This window comes from Uranotaenia lowii, chromosome 2 (assembly GCF_029784155.1).
Source record: "Uranotaenia lowii strain MFRU-FL chromosome 2, ASM2978415v1, whole genome shotgun sequence".
In the NCBI taxonomy this organism is placed as follows: domain Eukaryota; kingdom Metazoa; phylum Arthropoda; class Insecta; order Diptera; family Culicidae; genus Uranotaenia; species Uranotaenia lowii.
This window is the reverse complement of record NC_073692.1, coordinates 30,658,915-30,681,640: the sequence shown is the minus strand read 5'-3', so window position 1 is coordinate 30,681,640 and position 22,726 is coordinate 30,658,915. Positions and strand designations below refer to the sequence as shown.

The following is a 22,726-nucleotide window of genomic DNA, read 5'->3' as shown; positions in this document are numbered from 1 at the left end:
TGAAATAGTTTTTCCTGAATCTGATTGTTATTCGATGATATGAACTTTGTTAATTGTTTTTTTTTAAATAAATGCATTTCGAAAACCATGATCGCAGGCGTGGCTCAGTAGAAAGAATTCCACATCGCCAATGGTTGCTACTCCGTGATTGACCGAGGCGACTCACTCTCAATACACAAAACTAATACTCTCTCTTTAACCATCAATAACGGCGCCGGCCACGTCCTAGTAGTCAATTGATAGGTAGGAAAATATAGAAAGGGATGAAAGAATCAAATTTGTGCTTTAGGACCGAGGTCACCTCTGCATCCTAGCAAAAAAAATTGTTTTGGATGTGTGGGATAAAGGATATGATCAGGAAACACTTTTGACAAGTGCGATGTAGTATATTTATTACCTGCTCAAACTGAAAGCCTTATTTGTTGTCATTATTTTTAATTTTTTCATTTTCTAACACGGCTCTTTTTTAAAGTAAAATATCGAAAAAAAATTTTGCTTAGATTTCCTAGAACTATCTCGTAGTTCCATCCATATATACATATAAAGATTATGCGGTGCTTAATTTTAATACATTAACTCCTCTGACCAAAATAGCTAGCTTTTCTAATTGCTTCATAAAACAATAATCAATTTCTACAACGACTTTATATTTAAGTTCCAGAATCAGTTAGAATATTAAAGAAATAAAAGAACAAGAAAAGGACAAATTTAAAACCCGATATAAGAAGAATTAACATCATAGTCATTCTGACAACTTCTCAATGATTCTCTAATTTTGGCCTTTTGTTAGTTTACTCATTTGAAATTAAAGTTGTTTGATTGGATACGCGGCGCCAAGAGCTAGAAGCACATACAAATTTGAATATTTCTATCGAACCAGTTATTTTATGAGTTCTTTAACATAATAAAACTTTTAATGAGTGAAATTCTCAATACATACATGTAAGGTATTCAAAACAATTTAGTTATGCTTCCAAGAAAAACGAAGTTTTCAGAATACTTGAATATACCTATCTCTGCATAACAGAAAAATATGACCTTTAATAAATGTATTCTTTCGTCGCTCTTTTTTATTACTTTCGAAGGTACCAACCCTAAACAAAAATTCACATTATTTGAGTTTCAGAAGAATCCTCCTAAAAAATTGCATTCCTGAAACAGCTCCGAAATGTAAAAACCCCGTAAATCTAGGGAGAAATCATTAACCCTAACAGCGCGAGGTTTAAACTAAATCACTGATAATAAACCACTTCTACGGAAACATTTTTTGAATACCCATAATTAGAAATTAACCCTGAGTTGATACTGCAGTCAAGCTAAAGTTTGCAAATAATCATCATTCAAAAATATAAAAAGAATACTTAGCTGAACATCCTTGAGGCATCCTATGAAAGTTGGTTAATCTTGATTCACATAATTGACCACTTTTCTCAATAAATCACGATTCAGCAAAAGAAATTAACAGTTTGAATGAAAAATATGAAAGGTCTTGAATTTTTTCTCACAAATTAAATACCTATTTTGGTGCAGGGAAGAGGGATTGAACATAAACCCTTCCAAAACTACTTTGATAGCCTTCACTATGAGACGAAAAATTGCACTAAAACCGAAGGGTTTGACATCCTATAATATACGACTATGGCTTGTAAAGTTTCTGAGTAAATGTTTCGTCATGATGAATAGAATGAACTTAGTATTCAACAGGATTATTTATGAGAAAAAGATCTATAAAGAATTTTCCCGGCTCAAATCGAATTTCCAGTTTTTTTCTCGGTTTTCTCGGTTCCATTTTAAATTCCCGCTTTTTTCCGGTTTTCCAGTATGCTGACCACCCTGCTTTTAAAAGTGGACATCCTGACGAAATCTGCGATAAATCCATCAATGGTTGTTATGTAATCTCTATATCTATCTCTTAAAAGGTTCCTTCTCTGACCACGGCTTGACTTGTGCTGTACTTTTAAAATATTCTTTAGAAATTTACTATCTCTAAAAACAATTTTTAAAACATTTTATTTTTATTGCACATCTGGTCCAAAAAAGTCAACTACCCTCCGGGAAAGCATCAAACGATACCTCCAGCAGTAATTGATTTTCCGTGTTTCCCGCAGCGGCGTTCGAAAGCGAGACATTCCTCAACAGTCTACCGAGAATTCGGCAGTCGCAAAAACACCATACAACACACCCACCAAATCAGGTCGGGATGACCAACGGACCGATAAACGTTCCGGTGTGAGCCATAAATCTTTGCCCATTGTCCACCAAACCGGAATGAACGGTGAACGACTTCAGTCAGGATTCGTTCGCCAAAAGTCCCCCGGCGGAATTTACAACAGACTTCCTCCCATTCTCTTCCATTCTCAGTTTGCACGGATGTCAAAACCGAAGCCGTTAAAGTCAATCCGCATGATGTCCAACAATCGAAACAAAAGTACCACCACTCATTCCGGGGCAGTTCCGGAATCAGGATAGCTGAATGGCTGACTAGCTGGCTGAATGAACATCAACACGGAACGGAACAAATGGAAGACTGGAATGGGTCACTTTTCCCTTCCCAAATTCCTCCTTTCCTTACTGTGTACACACAGTCAGTTTACCGAAGGAAATCACATTTACTTCAAATGGCACTCGGCAATAAATCTTCTCCGCGAAATTTTGCTAGTAGTCCTTCACTGGAGGGCAACCGCCGGATGACCCACCACCCACTCAAATACCCAAACACCCGCCCACCCACACACTTCATTGCGGCCGGCGGCCGTTTGGACTTTTCAATGGGGGGTCGTTGTGGTTTTGAAATTTACACTAAAATGGCCCCAAGGATGTTGGTTGATGGTGGACGGTCTCTGCTCCCTCTGCGATTCTCCGGAGCCATTCATCAGAACCGAGGAACATTCGTATGCATATGGATATGGTTTCTGCTTCTACCTTGAGGGCACGTGGCTGGCCGTTGCGTCCTTTATGTGTAGGGATCACGTGCGTGGGATTTTCGAAACTCGAAAGTACAGGTCTAGTAAGTATAGAAATGTGAAGAATTAATCACGAGATAAAATTTTAGTAGAATAGATATTAGTATTAGCTCTTTAATGCATTTTTTTTGTTTCGATTATGGTCGTTTTACCATCATCTTCATGGCGTCCGCGACTTTATATCTACGTTACGGTTAGTGGACAGTTATTGAAAAACTTATCCGGTGCCGGTACAACTGTGTCTTGATGGGCTCGAACTCGCGGACATAGGCTCAGGAGGCAACTGACTTGCCAACTGACTCTTTAATGCATGATTTTTTCAAATGGATAAGGGTACAAACACAGTGAGCGCGAAGCGAAATGTCCATTCATCAGATGTATTTCGCAAGTTCGTTTTTGAAAGCCAGCCACAGTGCACGTACTGATCAAACTGATAGAACACTCAGAACAAAAATTTGCCCTTTTTCTGGCTATTTTTTTTGTCAAATTTAGCAGGTTCGCAATTCCGACAGTAGGTGGCTTTTTTCCGATACAAATGCCCTGTAGGAAAAATGTACCTGTTTAGCCCGATTTTATCGTAGGAATAGCCTAAAGTTGGGTGGCACTTTCTAACTGGGATAGCATTTCTTCAAATCGATCGATGCGCAATCGATATTGCGTACTGTTGAAAAAATTATCCAATAAAAGAAATCGAGTGTCCAGTCAGTATGGTCAGTGGTGCATGCGAATTGCGAAGCGGTTCAACACTGAAAAAACCTTCGATGTTTTGAAAAAAATAATCACAAGTGAAAAAACGTACCACGCAAAAAAAAAAAAACAATCCGCGTTAATTCTGGAAATCCGCGTAAAAAAGACCTTGCGAATTCCAGGATCGTGGAAACAAGACCGCAGGGAATGTAAAGAGGAATCTTAAGGAAATGAATATACCGTGCCAGACATTGTGAGGACGTCGTAAAATAGATTGTGGAAGCCATTTTGAAATTAAAGATGAAGACTTCCGGATAACTTCAAAATTCTTTAAATGACTGAAAATTGTATGAAACACCAACCCCGAATTTCGCTGTCTGACGCTATGGTACGCCATCTTGAAATCCAATATGGTGACTTCGGCTCAACTTTAAAATATTGTAAATGACTTAAATCGCATGAAAAAAAAACTAAGAAAACTATGACAAAAATATAGCAAAATTAAGACAAAAAATGAAAAAAATTACAGCAAAAATTTCATAGATTGGACAATTAAATGACAAAGCCATGGCCTAAGTATGAAAAAAAAACCTCAATAAAAATATGACGGATGGCAGAAATTTGACAATAAAAAGAAAAAAAAGGATAAAACTGCTAAAAAAAGACAAGGTAATGACAGCAAATTTACAATAATGACTAAAAAAAAGTTTGACAAAAATTTGTCAACATTATGGAAATTTGGAAAATGTGATAAAAATTTGACAAATGAGCCAAAGGGGTATAAGTGCATAAAAGCTGATTTCGAGAAAAAAGCACTTGAACTTCGTTGTGTTCCAGTAAATTCCATAGATATTTTTTATGATTTTTGTTTAAGTGAATGATTTTCTTAAATAAAAACAAAGCATTTTACAACTTTTTCCCAAAAAAAACAACGTTTATTTGACGTTTATTGAGGCGACACATATTTATTAAATTTTGCACTTATACCCCTTTGGCTCCAAACACATGCACTTATACCCCTTTGCCACCAAATAAATTCACTTATACCCCTTTGCCACCAACAAATTTTCACATCCAGGTTTTTGATCATGTTGATATGGGTACCATAAATATTCATTGCTACAAGAGTCAATTAGTTTTTGTATAAATATATTTTTTGTTGTTTTGATGAGAAATATACTCTGGTACAGCAGGTTAAGAGATTTCATGGCTGAAGATCGACCTGGTCTTGGCAACTTCTAGTAAATCTCTCTAAACAACGTTTTTTTCATCAGGAATAATTTATAATAATTCGTGAAGATATTTTCTACTGAATTCCAATCACCACATGTTTTGTACGTCTTTGCCTAATCAATTGGGTATTGGAATGGGACTTGCGGTCACTCTGAGTTGGTTTTTTACAGTAAATTTACGAAAGGCGCTTCAATATTAACCCAATTATCTCGTACAAATACATTTTTTTGTACTTTATAAGCCTTTAATCCGTGACACACTCCATATATCCAGAAATCAGGAATTTGTGATCCACTCATTTGTTATTGAAATAGAAAAAATAATTAAATATATCAATTTTTTTTTCTACTAGAATTATCACTAAATGCAATCAGATGAATCACAGTTGATGGTAAATTTTGAAACATCATCAGCTATTCAAAAGAAAATTGAATTACATTTATTTTAATTTTTTTTGGCCCCGATGAAAAAACATTACTTTCTTGAAATCAAGTTAGGGTTGGTGGCAAAGGGGTATAAGTACATCAGTTTAATGGACTTTGGAGGCAAAGGGGTATAAGTGCAGCACTTATACCCCTTTGGCTCCGAACAAAAAGGAAATTTCAGTTAGCAGGATTTTTTCAACGAGATCTAAACATAACAAAATAGTGGAATAAAATTATGATTTAAATAGCATATGATGATTGACAGTCAAGGATTCGTTTTAGATGGTTATCTCGATTTTTTTCATTTTGTCACTTATACCCCTTTGGCTCCAAGGGCCTCAAATATAATAACTGATAAAAAATTACCAACGAGAAAAAAAATGGCAATAAAATAACAAAAATCTAAAAAAAATACTATGACAAAAACATTGAAAATGTGATAGAAATATGACAAAGTTATGACGAAAATATGATGAAAATATGACAAAAATGTGACAAAACTATGAAAAAAAATATGATAAAAAGTTGACAAAGCTTTGTTATGGTTCTATCAGATTTTTGTTGCAAAATTAAGACAAAAAATGAGAAAAATACAGAAAATATTTGATTAATTGGACAATAAAATGACAAAGTCATGACAAAAATATAAAAAAAAATTAAATAAAAAAACTACAGATAACAGAAATTCAAAAATAAAATTAAAAAAATCTCATAAAATAACAACAAAAAAATTGAAAAAATAATGTCAAAAATTTACAATAATAAAAACAACTTAAAAAAACTTTGACAAAAATTTGACAACATTATGGAAAATTGTAAAAATGTGATAGAAAAAAACAAAAAAAAATTGTAAAAATAATGACAAAAAAGTACAATTATAAAAAAAAAACTCAAAAAAAACTTTGACAAAAATGCAATATACAATAAAATGACAAAGCCTTGACAATAATATAAAAAAAAAATTAAATAAAAATATGGCAGATGGCAGAAATTCAACAATAAAATGAAAAAAAAAATGTTAAAACAAAAAAAAAAAAATATTAAAAAACGCAAAATTTACAATGGTAAAAAAACTCAAAAAAAAATTTTGATAAAAATTTGACAACATTACGGAAAATTTTGAAAATGTTATAATTTTTTTAATCATAGGTTTATTTATTAAGGCACTTATGATAAAAATTTGACAACTATAATTACTATAAATAACTATAAAAAACTATAAATATCTCTAAAAGACAAAAAAAATTACAGAAATCTGACAATACTATGACAAACATATTAAAAATGTGAAAGAAACATGACACAGTGTGACAAAAATGTGACGAAATTATGACAAAAAATTGACAAAGGTTTGCTGTAGTTCCATCAGATTTTTGTTATTGTCAATCTGTGTCATGGTTCTGTCAATTTTTCTGTCATTATTTTGTCACATTTTTGTCACACTTATATCACATTTATAAGATATTTGTTATAAAATCACATTTGTCATATTTTTGTAACATATTTTTCATAATTTTTTGGATTTTTTGTCACTATTTCTAAATTTTTTTGTCGTTTTTTTTACATAGGATGAGTGTTCCTACTTTGGACCTAGAGCCTACTTTAATTCTGAAATGCCGAAAATCGTAAATAACTCATTTAGTTTGCATAGATTTAAGACACTCCTATGCTAAGGTTGCCAGAATTTTTTCAGTACCTACCCGGGCCGGACAAATCCGGGCAATTTTTCATAAAAACCTGGCAAAATCCGGACATTAGATTTCAAAATTGACGACCAAAATCCGGGCAATATCAGGGCAAATTTTATCAAAACCCAAACATTATTCAACTAATATCAAGAAAAAAAATATTGAAAATAAAGTTTTTTCATCAAAGTACATCGACAGATTGTAAATCGTATAAGAGGCTTACAAAAAACCTTTCATGATTAATTTTTATAAAACTTGCTCAAAAATTTCGTTTTGGAGGCATAAATTATCAGTTTTTTTTTAAATACTATTTGTTTTTTTCTGTTTTATTTGCTAAATAAAGTGAATAAAACTGGGCAACATCCGGGCATTTTTCAATGAAATTCGGGCAACTGGGCCGGGCCACACTGTCCCCTAATTTTGTATGAAATATCCGGGCAAACCCGGATAAAACCGCGCAATCTGGCAACCTTATCCGTTGCAAATAATGAAATCTTATTCTTCCTCTATCCCATCACACTGCTATTTGCCATAAAAATTTCTAATAAAATTTTCAACGATTTAAAAAAAAAACTTTCTCTTTCGTGGTAAAAAAGACAGCTCAATCAGTGGGAAACATTTTGAGAAATCAGAGTGATTCGGAATAAACCACATTATTAAACAGGCCGACCCTATTTTGAAAGGAAAACCACCATTGCTGTGATGAATATGAACTATACTATTTATTTTTCCTAAAATAATATAAAATGATTGTTAAACCCGGAAAATAGCTAAAGGGTCCAAAAATAGGACACATTCGGCCATGATGTTCCATTTTAAGACCTGACATGATTTTTTTGAATACTAACCAATCCATTAAGCTGCATATTCTCATAAGGGCATAATAAAAAAAACCTATATTGAGCATTTCTAACATTTTTTGTCAGCTTTAGGTAGATAAGCTACAAAAAAATTTCTTACTATTGCTGCTGAGATATATGCTTATGAGGAAAAAAAATTGAGACATTCATAACAGAAATTAAGGGGTTTATTAGAATCCTTTAAAATCCTTTATATTAGTTCATGGCATGATATTTTTTTTTAATTAAAATTTTAGATCTAGGTCCAATAAAGGGCTCAAGTCCAGTACCAAAAAAGGGAACAGTAGGTTCAAAGTATATTCAGGAAATTTCAATCATCCATATCTTTGAAAATTTATCAAAATCGGCAAAACCAAGTACGTAAGTTTTCATTAAAACTTGCAGATAAGACCATTAACTATGAATGGTAATTCTAAAAAAACACAGGATATCCGTCCATGTATGTATGTATCCACCTTGGGTTTGCGGCAGCGCCGCGGTTATGGCCAAAAAAATAACCCACGCGTCCATCTTGGCTGCCACGCAACACAATTATAACCCCTCAATGAGACTTTTAAGGGAATGGAATCGTAAGCAGAGTCACTCACGGTATCCAGGGTTGTAAAAGGAAAAGTCTCGAGAAACTATAACCATATTGTTGACTAACCAAGATGGCATGTAAATTATAATCCCGCCCCCAAGGCTTCCGAAAAAAGAGTGCATCCTTATTTTACAAAAAGTAATCAAATACGCTCTTTTTCACAACCATGCCAAATTCCCTTGACATAAATTGAGGAACGTCCAGTATTCGAAACGGGTAACAAGCACATACAGCTACCCGCTCCTTTTGCAAAACAAGGTTACCCTGATGCCCCTACCCTAGTTGTTTGAATTTATAATAATGATAATATGAATAATAGAATAATATAATTTAATTCAATACAATAAATGTTATGATATTCGACTATATAATGTTATACGTTACACTACAATATAATAATGTAATACCTACTATAATATAATATAATAAAATATATGAATTATAATGTTATCTAATATATAATGTTATTCCTTATAACGTTGATTATGCTGCAAAATTGTAAATGATTTTTAAGAATCCCGAAGAAGATGCTCCTGGAATGTTTATAAAATGAAGAAAAAATCAGAATCTTATGTTAAATGTAGAATTCCATGATGTCATAATATAATTAAATATATTTATGTTGATTGGCATCGAAGAAGCTGTAAAAATCAAACCATTATAAATTTTTATTTCAATTTTTGGCACTATTCTAAAACTCTTATTTGAATCTTAACTAGGATGGTCGTGTATTTAGTTTAACGGTTGAGTTTAATAATGTTAGTACATAATGCTATATGAGAATTAGCAATATAGGGGAGATGAGGGCATAACGAGCACCCGAGGCATAATGAGAAGTCCATTTTTCTACATAAGTACGTATTTTCTTAAACAAATTTTCATGAGGACTTGTTTCGTACTACCTATAGTATTAATTTTTCACCAAAAAAGAAATATCCTTTTCATATTTACAGAAATATTAAATAATAACCAGCTAGGTTCTCAAGTGACGAAAATATTATAATTTTTGAGCACCACCAAATAAGCTTTTATGACCTTTAAATCATCTTGATCTGAAATGTATGCACTGCAACATGATCTACACATTGTTTCTAAATTTTCAGCATCATAAAATTTTTGATTTTTCACTTTAATCAATTGTAAAACGCGTTTTTACTTTAATTTGTTCACTAGAGGCGAACAGAGCACTTTCAATGAAGGCACATTGAGCACCCTCTGCCGGAGAATCTAGCAGCGAATTCAACTCGATGAAGTCAACTGAATAACAGAGCTACAGCTCAACTTGTATCGTCTGACGATTTGGCCCATTGGTCAGATGTCGGAGAGGTAATCAGTAGACTCAAACACAGGATATCCGTCCATGTATGAGAAAAACATGAGCTTTTATAAACCATCGCTTAAAGGGTTGAAAGTAGGGCAACTACCCCTATTTTTGTCAGAATTTTGTCATAGTTTTAGCCCATTCTTCATAATTTTGCCAGATTTTTGACAGAACTTTGTCATATTCCAGCACGTAAATATGTCGTATTTTTCTCATATTAATGTCAATTTTTTGCCATATTTTTACCTCTTTTTCATAATTTTTTCAAAGTTTTATAATATGTTTGTCAGATTTTTGTATTTTTTTAATAACAAAATATTATTATGTCATGTTTGTAAATTTTCGTCAAATATTTGTTCTAATTTTAGTTCTGTCAGGATGTTCGGGTGAGCTGCAACACAGGCACCTGGCACCTGGACACAATTTTCTTAAATTTTCACCCCGGGACAAAACAATTGTTACACTTTTCAAAACGATTCTTATGGAATCGTTTAGAAATGAATTTAGTTTAATAAAGTTTTATCAACAATGTGATATAAAAACCAGCTTGAAGCGCGGCGAAAAAAATCCAAATAAAATAAAGCGAATTAAAAAAACAAAACGTCCCAATCGTTAGCGGCGAAACTTTGTCATTTGCAAAGCACGTAACCAAACTTTTGCCCAACCGAAAGTTTTGAGCCGCAGCACCAGGATTGAGGTTAGGTTTGGCTGCTGCTGCTGTCGCCGTTTGTTCATTGTTTTTCGAAGGGTGTTTACTGACTGACTGCGGTTGCGGTTCTAGAAGTGGAGCAAAAGTTCGCCTCGAAGAAGGAAGGACGCGCTAAGAGAGGCGGGTCAATTGCCGAATCAACTTCGATGAATGACATTTTCATAAGCTTTTACGACCAAAGTCGTCATCCGGGATTCGGTTTGATGAAGGTCGTCCCCGTCGTCGTCAGTGGGTCGGGTCGATATCTGCCGCCCACCACGTGATGGGGGTTGTGGGTCCTTTTTTTTTGCCCTGTCCTGTGGTGATTCGAAAATTATCTTTATTGCCGGTCCCGAGTGGATCGTCGGGGGTCCTCGAATTGCAGAGAAGGCTTATGTATGATTTTCCCTTAAATTTTACTTTGGATCACAGTACTGAGCTTGGAACCGGAGATTTGGGGAGATACGTATTAATTAAATTGATATAAATCATCGTTTAGGTTGTGTCAATCCTAGTATTCTTACGTTTTTATTGAGAAATAAACAGAAAAATCACTGCATTATTTTTTCGAAATAATTTCTCCTTAAACTATATGCCTACAAATTTTTCAGAATATGAATAATTAGTGGATTTATTTAACCAACCTATAGGAGTATTTCATTATAAATATTCATTGCTAGAATTCGTCAAGAAAATATGCATGTCATTTCTACCTTCCTACGCAACAATATTGAATTTCACAATCTACAACAACTGTCTTTATCAACATAAAACGTGAAATGAGAAAATTACACTAATTTGCAGCTTCTCCATTTTATTCAAAAATCTACATCTATATGAATCAAAATGAATTTCTGTCTGTCTGTTTGTCTGTTCCTTAAAGACTCGGAAACTACTGAACCGATTTGCGTGAAACTTGGAAGGTGGGTGCTTTTAAGGCCGGGGAAGGTTTTTTGTATTATGGTTTGAGACCCCTTCCCATATCTGGATCAAGGGAGGGGGTCTCCGAAACCAAAGACAATATGATTGCATAACTCGAGAACTGATCATGCAATTGGTACCAAATTTGGCATGAAAGTGTATTTGGGTACGAGGAATGTTTCTAACATAGTATGGTACCTCCTTCATTTTTTCAATGGGGAGATAGGAAAGGGGGTTGTCTTATATGTTTTTGCACAACTCGAAACTAATCGAGCAAATGGAACCAAATTTGGCATGCGAGAGTATTTGGATACTCCTCTCTCTTTCCAGTAGTGTGGTGATAAGAAGCAGAGAGAGGGCTTTTAATACATTTTTTTTACGTAACTAGAAAACTGATCAAAATGAAGAAACCAAATTTGGCATGATAGGGGATTTGGATACTAGGAATGTTTCTGTGATTTTTTGGTACCATTCTCGTACCCCGTGAGAAGATAGAAAGAGGAGAGGGACCTTTAATATAATTTTTGCTTATCTCGAAAAATAAAAGAGCAAATCGAACCTCATTTGGCATTTGAGGATGTTTGCATGCAATAAAATTTTCAATGGAGTGATAGAACGAGGAGGAGGGGGATTTTCATACAATTTTTGTTCAATTTATCAAGAAATTATCAAGCAAATGGATTCAAATTTGGTAGGGAAGGATATTTGGGTACGAGAAATTCAAATTTGGAAGGCAAGGATATTCGGGTACGCGATATTTTTTTCATAATTCATCCAGTGGGGAGAAAGAACGGAGGAAAGGGACCCCCTTACAATTTTATTTGCATAACGCAAAAACTTTACTACCATTTTGTATGGGAAGGACATTCGATAATCAAGCGAATGGAAAAAAATCTATGATAATTTGACACCCCAACCTTCTTCCACTGGGAATATGAGGAACGGAGAAGGGGGAGGAGAGGGGGTGGCTTTCATATAATATTTTTGGCCAAACTTGAGAGCTAAACACTCAAATAATATCATACTCTACAATAATTGCTGAATTTAAGATTTTTTTTCTCTGGTCTAACAAAAATTAGAAAATAAAGAAAAAAAAAGAGAAAAAAGGAAATTTAAAAAAATCCGAGATACTCGATATTGAAAAAAAAAACAGAAAAGAAATTCAAGAAAGTCTAGATAATTTTAAAACGATGAAAAATCAGGAGGAGAGATTAAAGAAAACAGAAAATCACAAAAAAATAGACATTAAAAGAAATTGAATAAAAAACGAGAAAAAAAAATAATTAAAAAAAAGGTAAAATATCACAAATTCCGAAAACTTGGTATTTGGAAACGAAACTTTTTTGAGGGAATTGAAAGAAGGGAGAAAAGGCTCCCATACACATTTTTTTTTATTACTTTAGTATAACTATATTATTACCAAATTGAGCATGGTTTAGATCTTTTTTTTTTTTTTTTTTTTTGTCTTTATTTAAGAGGTTTTCAGCCGCAGGCTGGTTCGCCTCTGTGGTTTAGATCTTGGCCACCGGAAATATTTATATGATTGTTCAATACCAGTTCTTCCAGTAGTGAGATGGGAAGGGGAAGGAGGGCTTCATACAAGTTGTTTGGCATAAATATAAAAAAATTAGCAAGCAAAGTGGAACATAGCACATAGCGCTATAAATTTACAAAAAATGTTTCTAAGGTTGCTTGAGATCTTTCTCCACAAATACAGACTTAATTTCAGATTGTAAGCAATCGTTGTATTTATCTTTGTATTGCAATTTCAAACTAAAGTTGAGAGGTTCCATTTGAATGATGTTGAGATTTAATCTTAAATCATTTATAAATTGAAATAAATATTAAATTATTCAAAAAAAAGTTATTTTTTCATTTATTTTCAAAGGTGTAGCAAAGCACACTGGGGCAGCTAGTTATTGAATAAAACTTTTTTTTTGTGGATTTTTTTAATTGCTGAGTTTCAGCCAAAAAGTTTTGACTGTCTTAAAAAATATATTTTGACATTTTTTTAATCAAAATAAGTAAATTAAAGGCCCTAAATTATAAAATTATTTTGATTTTTTTAAATTTATGTACGATCAAATAAAAATCTTCAGAGTTTGGCTTTAAAATTTTTAAATTTTTTAAATGAATATGTGAAGTGAAAAAATTAAAATATTCTAAAAATATCTCAATAACATAAAAATGGGATTTTTTTTTAATTTCCATATTCGAAAAATTTTATATCTGATTTTTTTTAAATATAAGAATTGATTTAATCTTTCTTTCCATTTTGTAGCAATTTTGCAACAGATAATGTACGGAAAAAAAGAAAAATCTTATTAATTTTTTTATCGATGCATCAATCATAATCCGTTAATAAATGATTCTTAAGACAAAAATGAATAATTTAACTTATTTGGTATTTTTTGATTTTCTTCTATGTTTTTACAATTGATGCAATTTTTGAAATTTTCTTAAGAATAGAAAATTTTAAATAAAAATTCAAAGTTTGCATCGAAAAAATTAAAATACAACGTGAAGAAAAACCAAAAAATAAATTATGAAATCAGAAATTGAAGAATAAAAACAACCGAAAATTTAAAAAATTTAAGATAAGACCGAAATTCACGAAAATCGAGACAATCTGCACAATCTAGAAAATCGAGAAAATAAAAATATTCTACAAAAAAACATATCAAGATTTTTTCCTTGGGCCTAAAAAAATTAAGATAGGGGAATGAGGTGGGACCATCATCATCATCATCATTTTAGAAATTAAAAAAAAATATAGAAAAATATACCATTAAAAAAACCCGAGATACTCGAAAATAATAAAAAAAAAGGAATAAAAATTCAAGAAAATCGAGGTTATTGTAAAAACCACAAAAATCAGAAGCAAAAATTCGCAAAAAAAAAGAAAAATCCAATATACTCGAAAATCAAAAAATAAAAAATTCAAGAAAATCGAGATTATTTAAAAAACAACTAAAAATCAGAAGGAAAAATAAAAAAAAAACAGAGATAGTCGAAAAAAATTAAAAAACTTTAACAAAATTTAATAAAATAAAAGAACTTTAATAAAAAAATAAGAAAAAAATAAATAAAAAAAAGGCAAAAATATCACATAAAATGAAATAAAAAAAGTAAGACAAAAAAAGACACTCTGTAAAATTTTAAAAGACACTCTGTAAAATTCTATAAAATTCCGTGAAGTTCTGTAAAATTCTGTAAAATTCTGTAAAATTCTGTAAAATTCTGTAAAATTCTGTAGAATTCTTTAAAATTCTGTAAAATTCTCTGGAATTCTGTAAAAAATTTTTAAATTTTGTTAAATTCTGTCAAATTCTGTTAAATTCTGTAAAAATCTGTAAAATTTGTAAAATTCGGTAAAATTCTGAAAAATTTTGGAAAATTTTGTAAAATTCTTTCATATTCTGTAATATTTAGTAAAATTGTGTAAAATTTCGTAGGGTTCTTGAAAATTCTCTAAAAATGTGAACCATTGCATTGTTTTAAATTTTGAAAAAAGAATTCTGTTAAAATCTGAAAAGTTCTGAACACTCTATGAAATTCTGAAAAATTCTCTTAAATTTTGTAAAGGCTTGTAAACTTTTGTTAAATTCTGTAAGATTCTGTTAAATTTTGTAAAATCTGTGAAATTCTGTGAAATTATATAAACATCTGTAAAATTCTGTAAATTTCTGTAAAATTACTTAAAGTCCTGGTAAATTCTGTAGAAAAATTGAAAAAAATGTTTATTTCTGTAAAATTCTGTAAAATGCTGTAAATTCCGAAAATTTTTTGAAATTCTGTTTAATTATGTTAATTTTTTTAAAATGCTGTTGATTCTGTAAAATTTTCGAAATTCTGTTTAATTATGTGAATTTTTGTAAAATTCTGTAGAAGTTCTGTAAAATTTTGTCAAATTCTTTAAATTTTTTTAAAGTTCTGTGAAAATATTTCAAATTCTGTAAAATTCTGTAAAATTGTGAAAAATTCTTTAAAATATTGCAAAATTTTGTATATTTCTGCAAATTTTTTTCATTTTCTGTATTCTGTAAAATGCTAAAAAATTCGGTATAATTGTCTAAAATATTGCAATTTTTTTTCCGTTTTGAAAACTTCTATAATTTTTTTTGAACGATGGTATATTTTATAAAATTTTATAAGTTCTGTAAAATTGAGTAGAATTGTGAAAATTTGTACAAAATTTTGAAAAATTGTGAAAAATCGTGTTAAATTGTGTAAAGCTGTGTTTAATTGTGTAAAATTGTTTAAAAATGTGTACGGTGTAAAATTGTATAAAATTGTGCAAAATTTTGTCAAACTGTGTAAAACTTTGTTAAACTGTGTTAAGCTGAGTAAAATTGTGTAAAACTGTGTGAAATTGTGTAAAATTGATAAAAAAAAACTTGCAAAATTGAGGTTAAATTTATAAAATTTGGTTAAATTCTGAAATATTTGGCAAATGCTTTAAAAATTTTGTATAATTTTGGTAAATTCTGTACAGTTCTTTTAGATTCTGTCGCCTTTTGTTAAATTTTAATGAAATAGTTTTTTTTCAGTAATATATAAATCTAGATTTGCTTAAAATTGGATCATTATTCCAAATTTTATTCCGATTATAGAGTTCTTATAATTATGCTTATGTTTAACTTTTCACTCAAAATCGTCTTTCAAGTATGTAATACGTGTCAAAGTTTCGAAGGTTTTGAAAAGTTATAGTTTCAATTCTATCAAAAATGATACGAAAATGATTATTACGACTTTTGTATTTTGCACTCAAGGAGATTCAAAATCTGAAAAGCTGTTCGACGTGATTAACTCAAAGGAAATTATATAAGCAAAAACCAATCAGTCTGATTTTTAGTGCCAAAATTCAAAACTTACAACTTGAATAAATGTCTCATAAATTCTAAGTTCTAGTCAACATTTGACATTTCTCAATTCAGATCCTTGAGCACAAAATTCTGAATACATTATTGAATTCATTCTGAAATAATATTGATAAGAACAGAATTTTTTTAGGGTGTCCGAAGCAAAGTAAAAATCCATTCGCAAGGTTCACAAAAGAAAGTGTTGCAGTTTTTTCGCCCCCCTCTGATGTGTAGATTCGCTTTTCGGGTTTTGGTGACGGGATTCTTAAGTAATGTTTCTAAAACAAAGCTTTAAAAAACATTAAAAAATTATTGTTCAGTGAGTACAATTGAATTATTAATTTTTGAGCTTTATTTTTCATTAAAAGCTTTTCGAATTAAATAGTTACTTTAGAAAAAATGTCCTGAATTTTTTAAAATGGTTAGCACAACTTGTATAATAAAGAGTAAGTAAAAAAATAGGGAACTTACTTTCACAGATGGTTAAAATCTTTTATTTTTTTCCAGAATCTGGTAGATTTAGCATATTTGGTTTGGGTTTTTAGAGTTTTTGGAGAAAGCCTTCAATTTCTTGGAAAAAATATATTCTGAGCAAATGCAAAGATTTTGAAGAAGACCTTAGATAAAAAATATTAAAAAATAATAAAATTTTCAAAAGTGAAACTATAAATGAAAGAAAAGACAAGTAAAATTATTCAGTTTAGGTTGAAATCATGTGGTTCAAGTCTTATTATTGCAAGTAGAAAATGTTGAAATTGTTCGAGCTAACTTAATCGAATTAAAGCCTCTTTAGCTGCTTTCCCGAAAAGGTGAATTACTGCTAAACGTCCCGAACCAATCCGGCCCGGGCAATTTATCAACTTCATTTGTATTTTTTTTTTGGCATTCCAGTTGCGCCAAATTTTCTCCCGACATGCTCCCGGCTGCTTAAAAGTTCGACTTACCTTATCGGAATCTCCGGTACGTATCGTGGGGGTCCCTTGTCAAAATCTGAAAAATAGAAACGGAATGGAAAGGAAAACAGTTCAATTCGAGTTCGCCAATAAATTTGTTGGTGAAATAAAATCTCTCTATGTATCGCCGGTCATGGTTGGTTCGTTTCGTTGTTCTAATCGCGAGGCTGCCATCTAAATAGCTTTTTTGGGTGATATATTGAGTTTTGATTTTGGGGGCCTTTCTTATAATTTGTAGAAAAGAAAGGATGGAATTTCATCTTGAGGTTAAATTTGAAGGGTTTCGAGAAAAATTTCTTCCAAAGAAATTTGTCACGAACAGGAACACAAACAACATTGACGAACTAATCCCCAATGTGTAGTAAAAACTTTCCTGTCTCTAGAATATTAACTCACGAAGCATCGACGGATTTTTTTCTTCGTTTTCTAAGTTTTGCCGGTCTATTACACACTTTTTTCCCAAGTCGTCGTACAAATTTGTACTGGAACTAAATTGACTCAGCAGCTTCCCACGAGTTCTCCAACAGCAAACAAATAAATAGTTCCCTGGTGATTTGCGCTTGATTTAACTTTGCCTTTTTTTCTCCTGATGGTTCTTGTTAAGAGAGAGAAAACACCGAAGGAAAACTACGTGGTTTTTTCTTGCCGGTAGCTAAGAAGCTTCGGGGATTCTTAATAAGAAGCTTTTACACTTTTCGGTTTCTGCCACCCCTGGCAATCATCCTTCATTTCTACGACTTGCGCTAGGTTGAACAAAAAGTTATCGATGAAAAGTTATTCCATTTGCCAAGCTAGTGGCAAAGATTGACGTCCAGGGATTGATAAGCAGACGTTGGATTTAGATTGAAGTCATTTTGAGAATTTTTAAATCAGCTTTCATTTCGTAAAACTTTTGGATTCAAATTTTGACAATCAACTAAGCTAACTAGCTATCGATTATCGACTAACGATTATCGACTATCCATTATCGACTATCAATTATCGACTATCGAAAACCAATTACCGATTATCGATTATCAACTATTGACTTCCTATAACCGAGTATTGACTATCGTGTATCAACTATGGACTAATGTCAATCGAAGGTCGAATATCGACGATTGACATTCAACTTTCGAATGTCAACAACTGAGTATGAGTACTTTAGAATAAGGTTGCCAGAATTTTTTTCACTCCCATCCGGGCCTAGCAATTCCGGGCATTTTTTCAAAAAAACCTAGCAAAATCCGGGCATGGATTTCAATTTTTCAAATCCAAAAACCGGGCAAAAACCGGGCAAAATTTAGGTGTTATTAAACATAAAAGCAAAGAAAAAATGCAAAAAATATGATATTAATATATTATTGATGTAATTGCAGATTTTCAAAAGCTTTTTGGAACACTTAAATATTTAAAGGTTTATAAAAGTAAATCAGCGAAATTATTTGAAACAACCGTTGAAAATTTCCATACCGTTAATCGATTTTGCTGAAACTTACTCAAAAACTTTAATTTTTTTTTGGTTTCTTTGTGAAAATTGTAAAAATATCCGGGCAATATCCGGACTTTTTTCACAATATCCGGGCAACCGGGCCGGACCGGACTTTCTCGAAATTTTGCATCAAATATCCGGGCAAACCCGGATAAAACCGGGCAATCTGGCAAGCTTACTTTAGAATATAGACTGATTGTCATCAACGAACAGCTATCAACCTTTTTTTATTAACAACTATTAACTGAAGACATTCGACTATCGACAATCAACTTTTGACTTTGATTATCGAATATCAACTGTCGACTTTCAACTATCGGTTCAATATACATCGACTTTCGTCAATTAACTATAATCGACTTTCGACTTATGGCTCTTGACTATCAACTTTCGATTAATGTTTAACGAATTTCGACTTTTAGTTATGAAATATCGACAAAAACATATCGATATTCGACTATCGAATATCAACTGTCAACTTGCTATCTACAATCGACTTTCAATAACCAACTATTGGCTATCGACTTTCAATCATCAACTATTTAACAATATATCAACAATCAGCTATCGACTAAAGACTCTCGTCTAAAAGGTATGAACTATCAGCTATCGATTATCGAATATCGACTACGGTTTATCGGGTTTCATTTCGAAAATGAAATAAAATTTAAATATTCATGCTATGTGAGGACCTGCGTACACTCGGAGTATTCGAGCGACGAGTGTTAAGAACCATCTTTGGCGGCGTACAGGAGAACGGAGTGTGGAGGCGAAGGATGAACCACGAGCTCGCGCGACTCTACGGCGAACCCAGTATCCAGAAGGTGATGAAGGCTGGCCGGATACGCTGGGCTGGACATGTTGCGAGAATGCCGGACGACTGTCCTGCAAAACAGGTGTTCGCTACGAATCCGGTAGGAACAAGACGAGCGGGGGCGCAACGAGCGAGGTGGTTAGACCAAGTGGAGCGTGATCTGGCGAACGTGGGGTGCCCGAGAAATTGGAGAACGGTTGCTATGAACCGAGTGAATTTTAGGAATTATGTTCGTCAAGTTATGTCGTAAGACGGAATACTATGTAAATAAATAAAATATTCATGCTATGAAAGTAGAAAGAAAAAAACAAACATACTATTTTTTTTCGTAACATTTTTAGAATTTTTTAAAATAATCATTTCATAAAACTCCAAAAACTCTGACATAAAAATCAATTAAATAGAGAACCCTATAAATACGGAAGTTGGTTAAATGATATGTTAAACTTTTCGAAGATCCTTCCTCAGCTTTTTGTAGAAATTTTTGGTGAATTAAGATGTCATTTATTCCATCATTCTATTCTAGCTAAAGAGTAGTTGGCTAAAAATAATTTCAAATATATTGTGGCTCCAGAGAGTAGTAAAATAAAAAAACCTAAAAGTCGGCTATGAGCTAAAATTGTCTTGAAATAGATGTCTTAAGCATAATGCTGCATCGACTATGTTTCTGAACTCGGGCATATTCTAATGAAACACTTGTGTATATAAAATTGTGGCTCCAGAGAGTAATTAAAAAAACATAAACCCAAAAATTGGTTAAGAGCTCCAAATTTTTGAAAGCAAGAAACGGTTGTCTAGTGCATAACTCTGCGGGTATGAACTTCTTAATGCCTAATAATGCTTTATAACGTATATGAAATGGTGGCTCCAGATAGTGGTTGAAAAAAAATCTCTGAGATCGGTAATGAGCTCAATTTTGCTTTTCAAATAATGGTTAACAATGCTGTGAAATTTTAACTTTTAAAACTTATAAATGAAGATAAAAGCACAATTTTCATTGATGTTTTCGTGGTTCCAGAGAGCAAATCTTCAACGAAGCATTAAAAAAAACTTAATCATTTTCAACACTTTTCATCTTATTCTAATCTTCTATCCTTCTAAATTCTTTCAACTCTTGAATATTATTTCTCATGGAATATAACATTTCAACGATACAGTCGAAAAAATAATTCATAAAATAAATTTACGGTGATTAACTCTTCATTTATAAAAAAATGTACAAAAATTTCAAATATTCTTCAGTAAATAGTTCAACGACACACAAAAATTTTATAATTAAAATGCTTTAATAAAACCATTTATAAATTAAATTAACCCAGCCAACATTTTGATAGGTATATCAAAAGATATACACTGCCGGCCAAAAGTTTGGGATCACCCGCTAAAAAACATGCAAATTTTCATCGTTCATATCTCAGCCGTCTTAGGACATATTGCAAATCTTCTGATCTCATTTGAAAGATAATGAGCAATAGCTATTTCGGAGGTATTTTGCCCATAAATAATGTTTTAGTTTTGCACCTAAAACTTAACCTAAAGTTAGAGCATTTTCAAAAAAACGCACTCAATATTCGAAGACGATCATCCCGCGATAGGGTGGACCAAAATTCAAAATTTGAGTTGCATTAGAATCCTTATTCTATACTTCTCAAAACACAATCAAAAATTTTTGTGCAAAAATTTAAGAATGTACTTTTAATTGATAAAATAGACACTTAAGTTATCGTCCAAAAGTTTTTAGGTTAAGTTTTAGGTGCAAAACTAAAACATTATTTCTGGGCAAAATAACTCCGAAATAGCTATTGCTCATTATCTTTCAAATGAGTTCAGAAGATTTGCAATATGTCCTAAGACGGCTGAGATATGAACGATCAAAATTTGCATGTTTTTTATCAGGTGATCCCAAACTTTTAGCCGGCAGTGTACGTACATCTATGTTGACAATAATCATCGTATAACACGTTAGAAAAAAGCTTATACCTACCAAAAGTGAACGCGATATACGTACATATTTCGATCATTTTACGGTTTGCGACTTCGACAGCACCATATAAGATCGTATTACGATGTTTGATGAGCTTTGGTACTTTATGTTGCATTAATGATTTGTTGTACGTTACTTTAAACGAGTCGATTTACGATTCCGGACGCTTTGATATTTAGAATCCCACTTTATACGATGTGTTTAGAGCCCTTTTACGATTTGAATCAATCCGACGATCGATTGGCAATTTAAGTAACCCTTCATGCGAGGTGTGTTGCAGTCTTATGCGATGCTCAGAGATTTGAACATCGATTGACAACTTAAGTCACACTTTATAGGAGGTGTGTTGTACACTTGTACGATATGAAGCAAATTTGAGCTCGAATGAATGTTTACAGGGTGACAAAAAAGTCCATTCACACTTTTTTGGGGTCGCCTGTAGCCTACAGGTTGCATCTCTCTGATGCCATCTATATGTCAAATGAAAGGGCTAACTTCGCTGCCCAAAGTGGCAGAGTTTCGTTTCTGTGCCGTTTGTTTACATTGAGTTGTGAGCTATGGCAGAGTTAAGAGCAGCTGTTATTGCTGAATATGTGAGAGGGTTCAAACCCGGACACATATTCAAACATCTGAAACCGCTTCGAATCAACCGGAAATTCGTGTACCGGACCATAAATTGGTACCTAGAGACCGGAGGCACCGAGGACAAGGCACGATCTGGACGACCAAGGTCTGTGAGAACTCCAAGGCTGACAAAGATTATACGAGACCGGATTAGTCGGAATCCCGCCCAATCTGCACGGAATCTGGCCAGGAACCTTAAAATGAACCGAGAATCAATCCGCCTGCTTCTGCGCAAGGATTTAAAACTTACACCGTACAAAAAACAGGTGGTTCATGAGGTTATCATAGCTACAAAAGACAAGAGGTACCAACGGTCGCGGGAGTTGCTCGGTTGGCGCGCAGATGACAAGATCATTTCTTCGGACGAGAAGCTGTTCGTTTTGGAGCAAACAGTCAATCGTCAAAATGATCGAGTTTGAAGTGTGAGCCTCCAGCAAGCTCCTGCGGACAGGCTGAACGTTTCCCGGTTCCAAAATAAGACGTCAGGGATGGTTCGGGGAGCCATTTGCAAGAGAGGTAAACTGCCTCTTATTTTTATCGATAAAGGGGTCAAAATCAACGCAGCGTACTACTTGGACACGGTTTTGAAGAAAAATTTTCTGCCTCAAGCTGAACTATTGTTTGAAGACGATTACTACTACTTCCAGCAAGA

At 32.6% G+C, this 22,726-nt stretch overlaps 1 protein-coding gene across 1 annotated transcript in view; it reads right to left on the bottom strand.

Moving 5' to 3' along the window:
* The window catches only part of LOC129741191 (uncharacterized), a 302,643-nt gene that overhangs the window by 76,821 nt on the left and 203,096 nt on the right, over positions 1 to 22,726 (bottom strand). Inside the window, exon 4 of the mRNA XM_055732900.1 lies at positions 17,173 to 17,218. The gene's annotated coding sequence lies outside the window, so the exon portion shown is untranslated. The remainder of the gene's footprint in view (positions 1 to 17,172; positions 17,219 to 22,726) is intronic.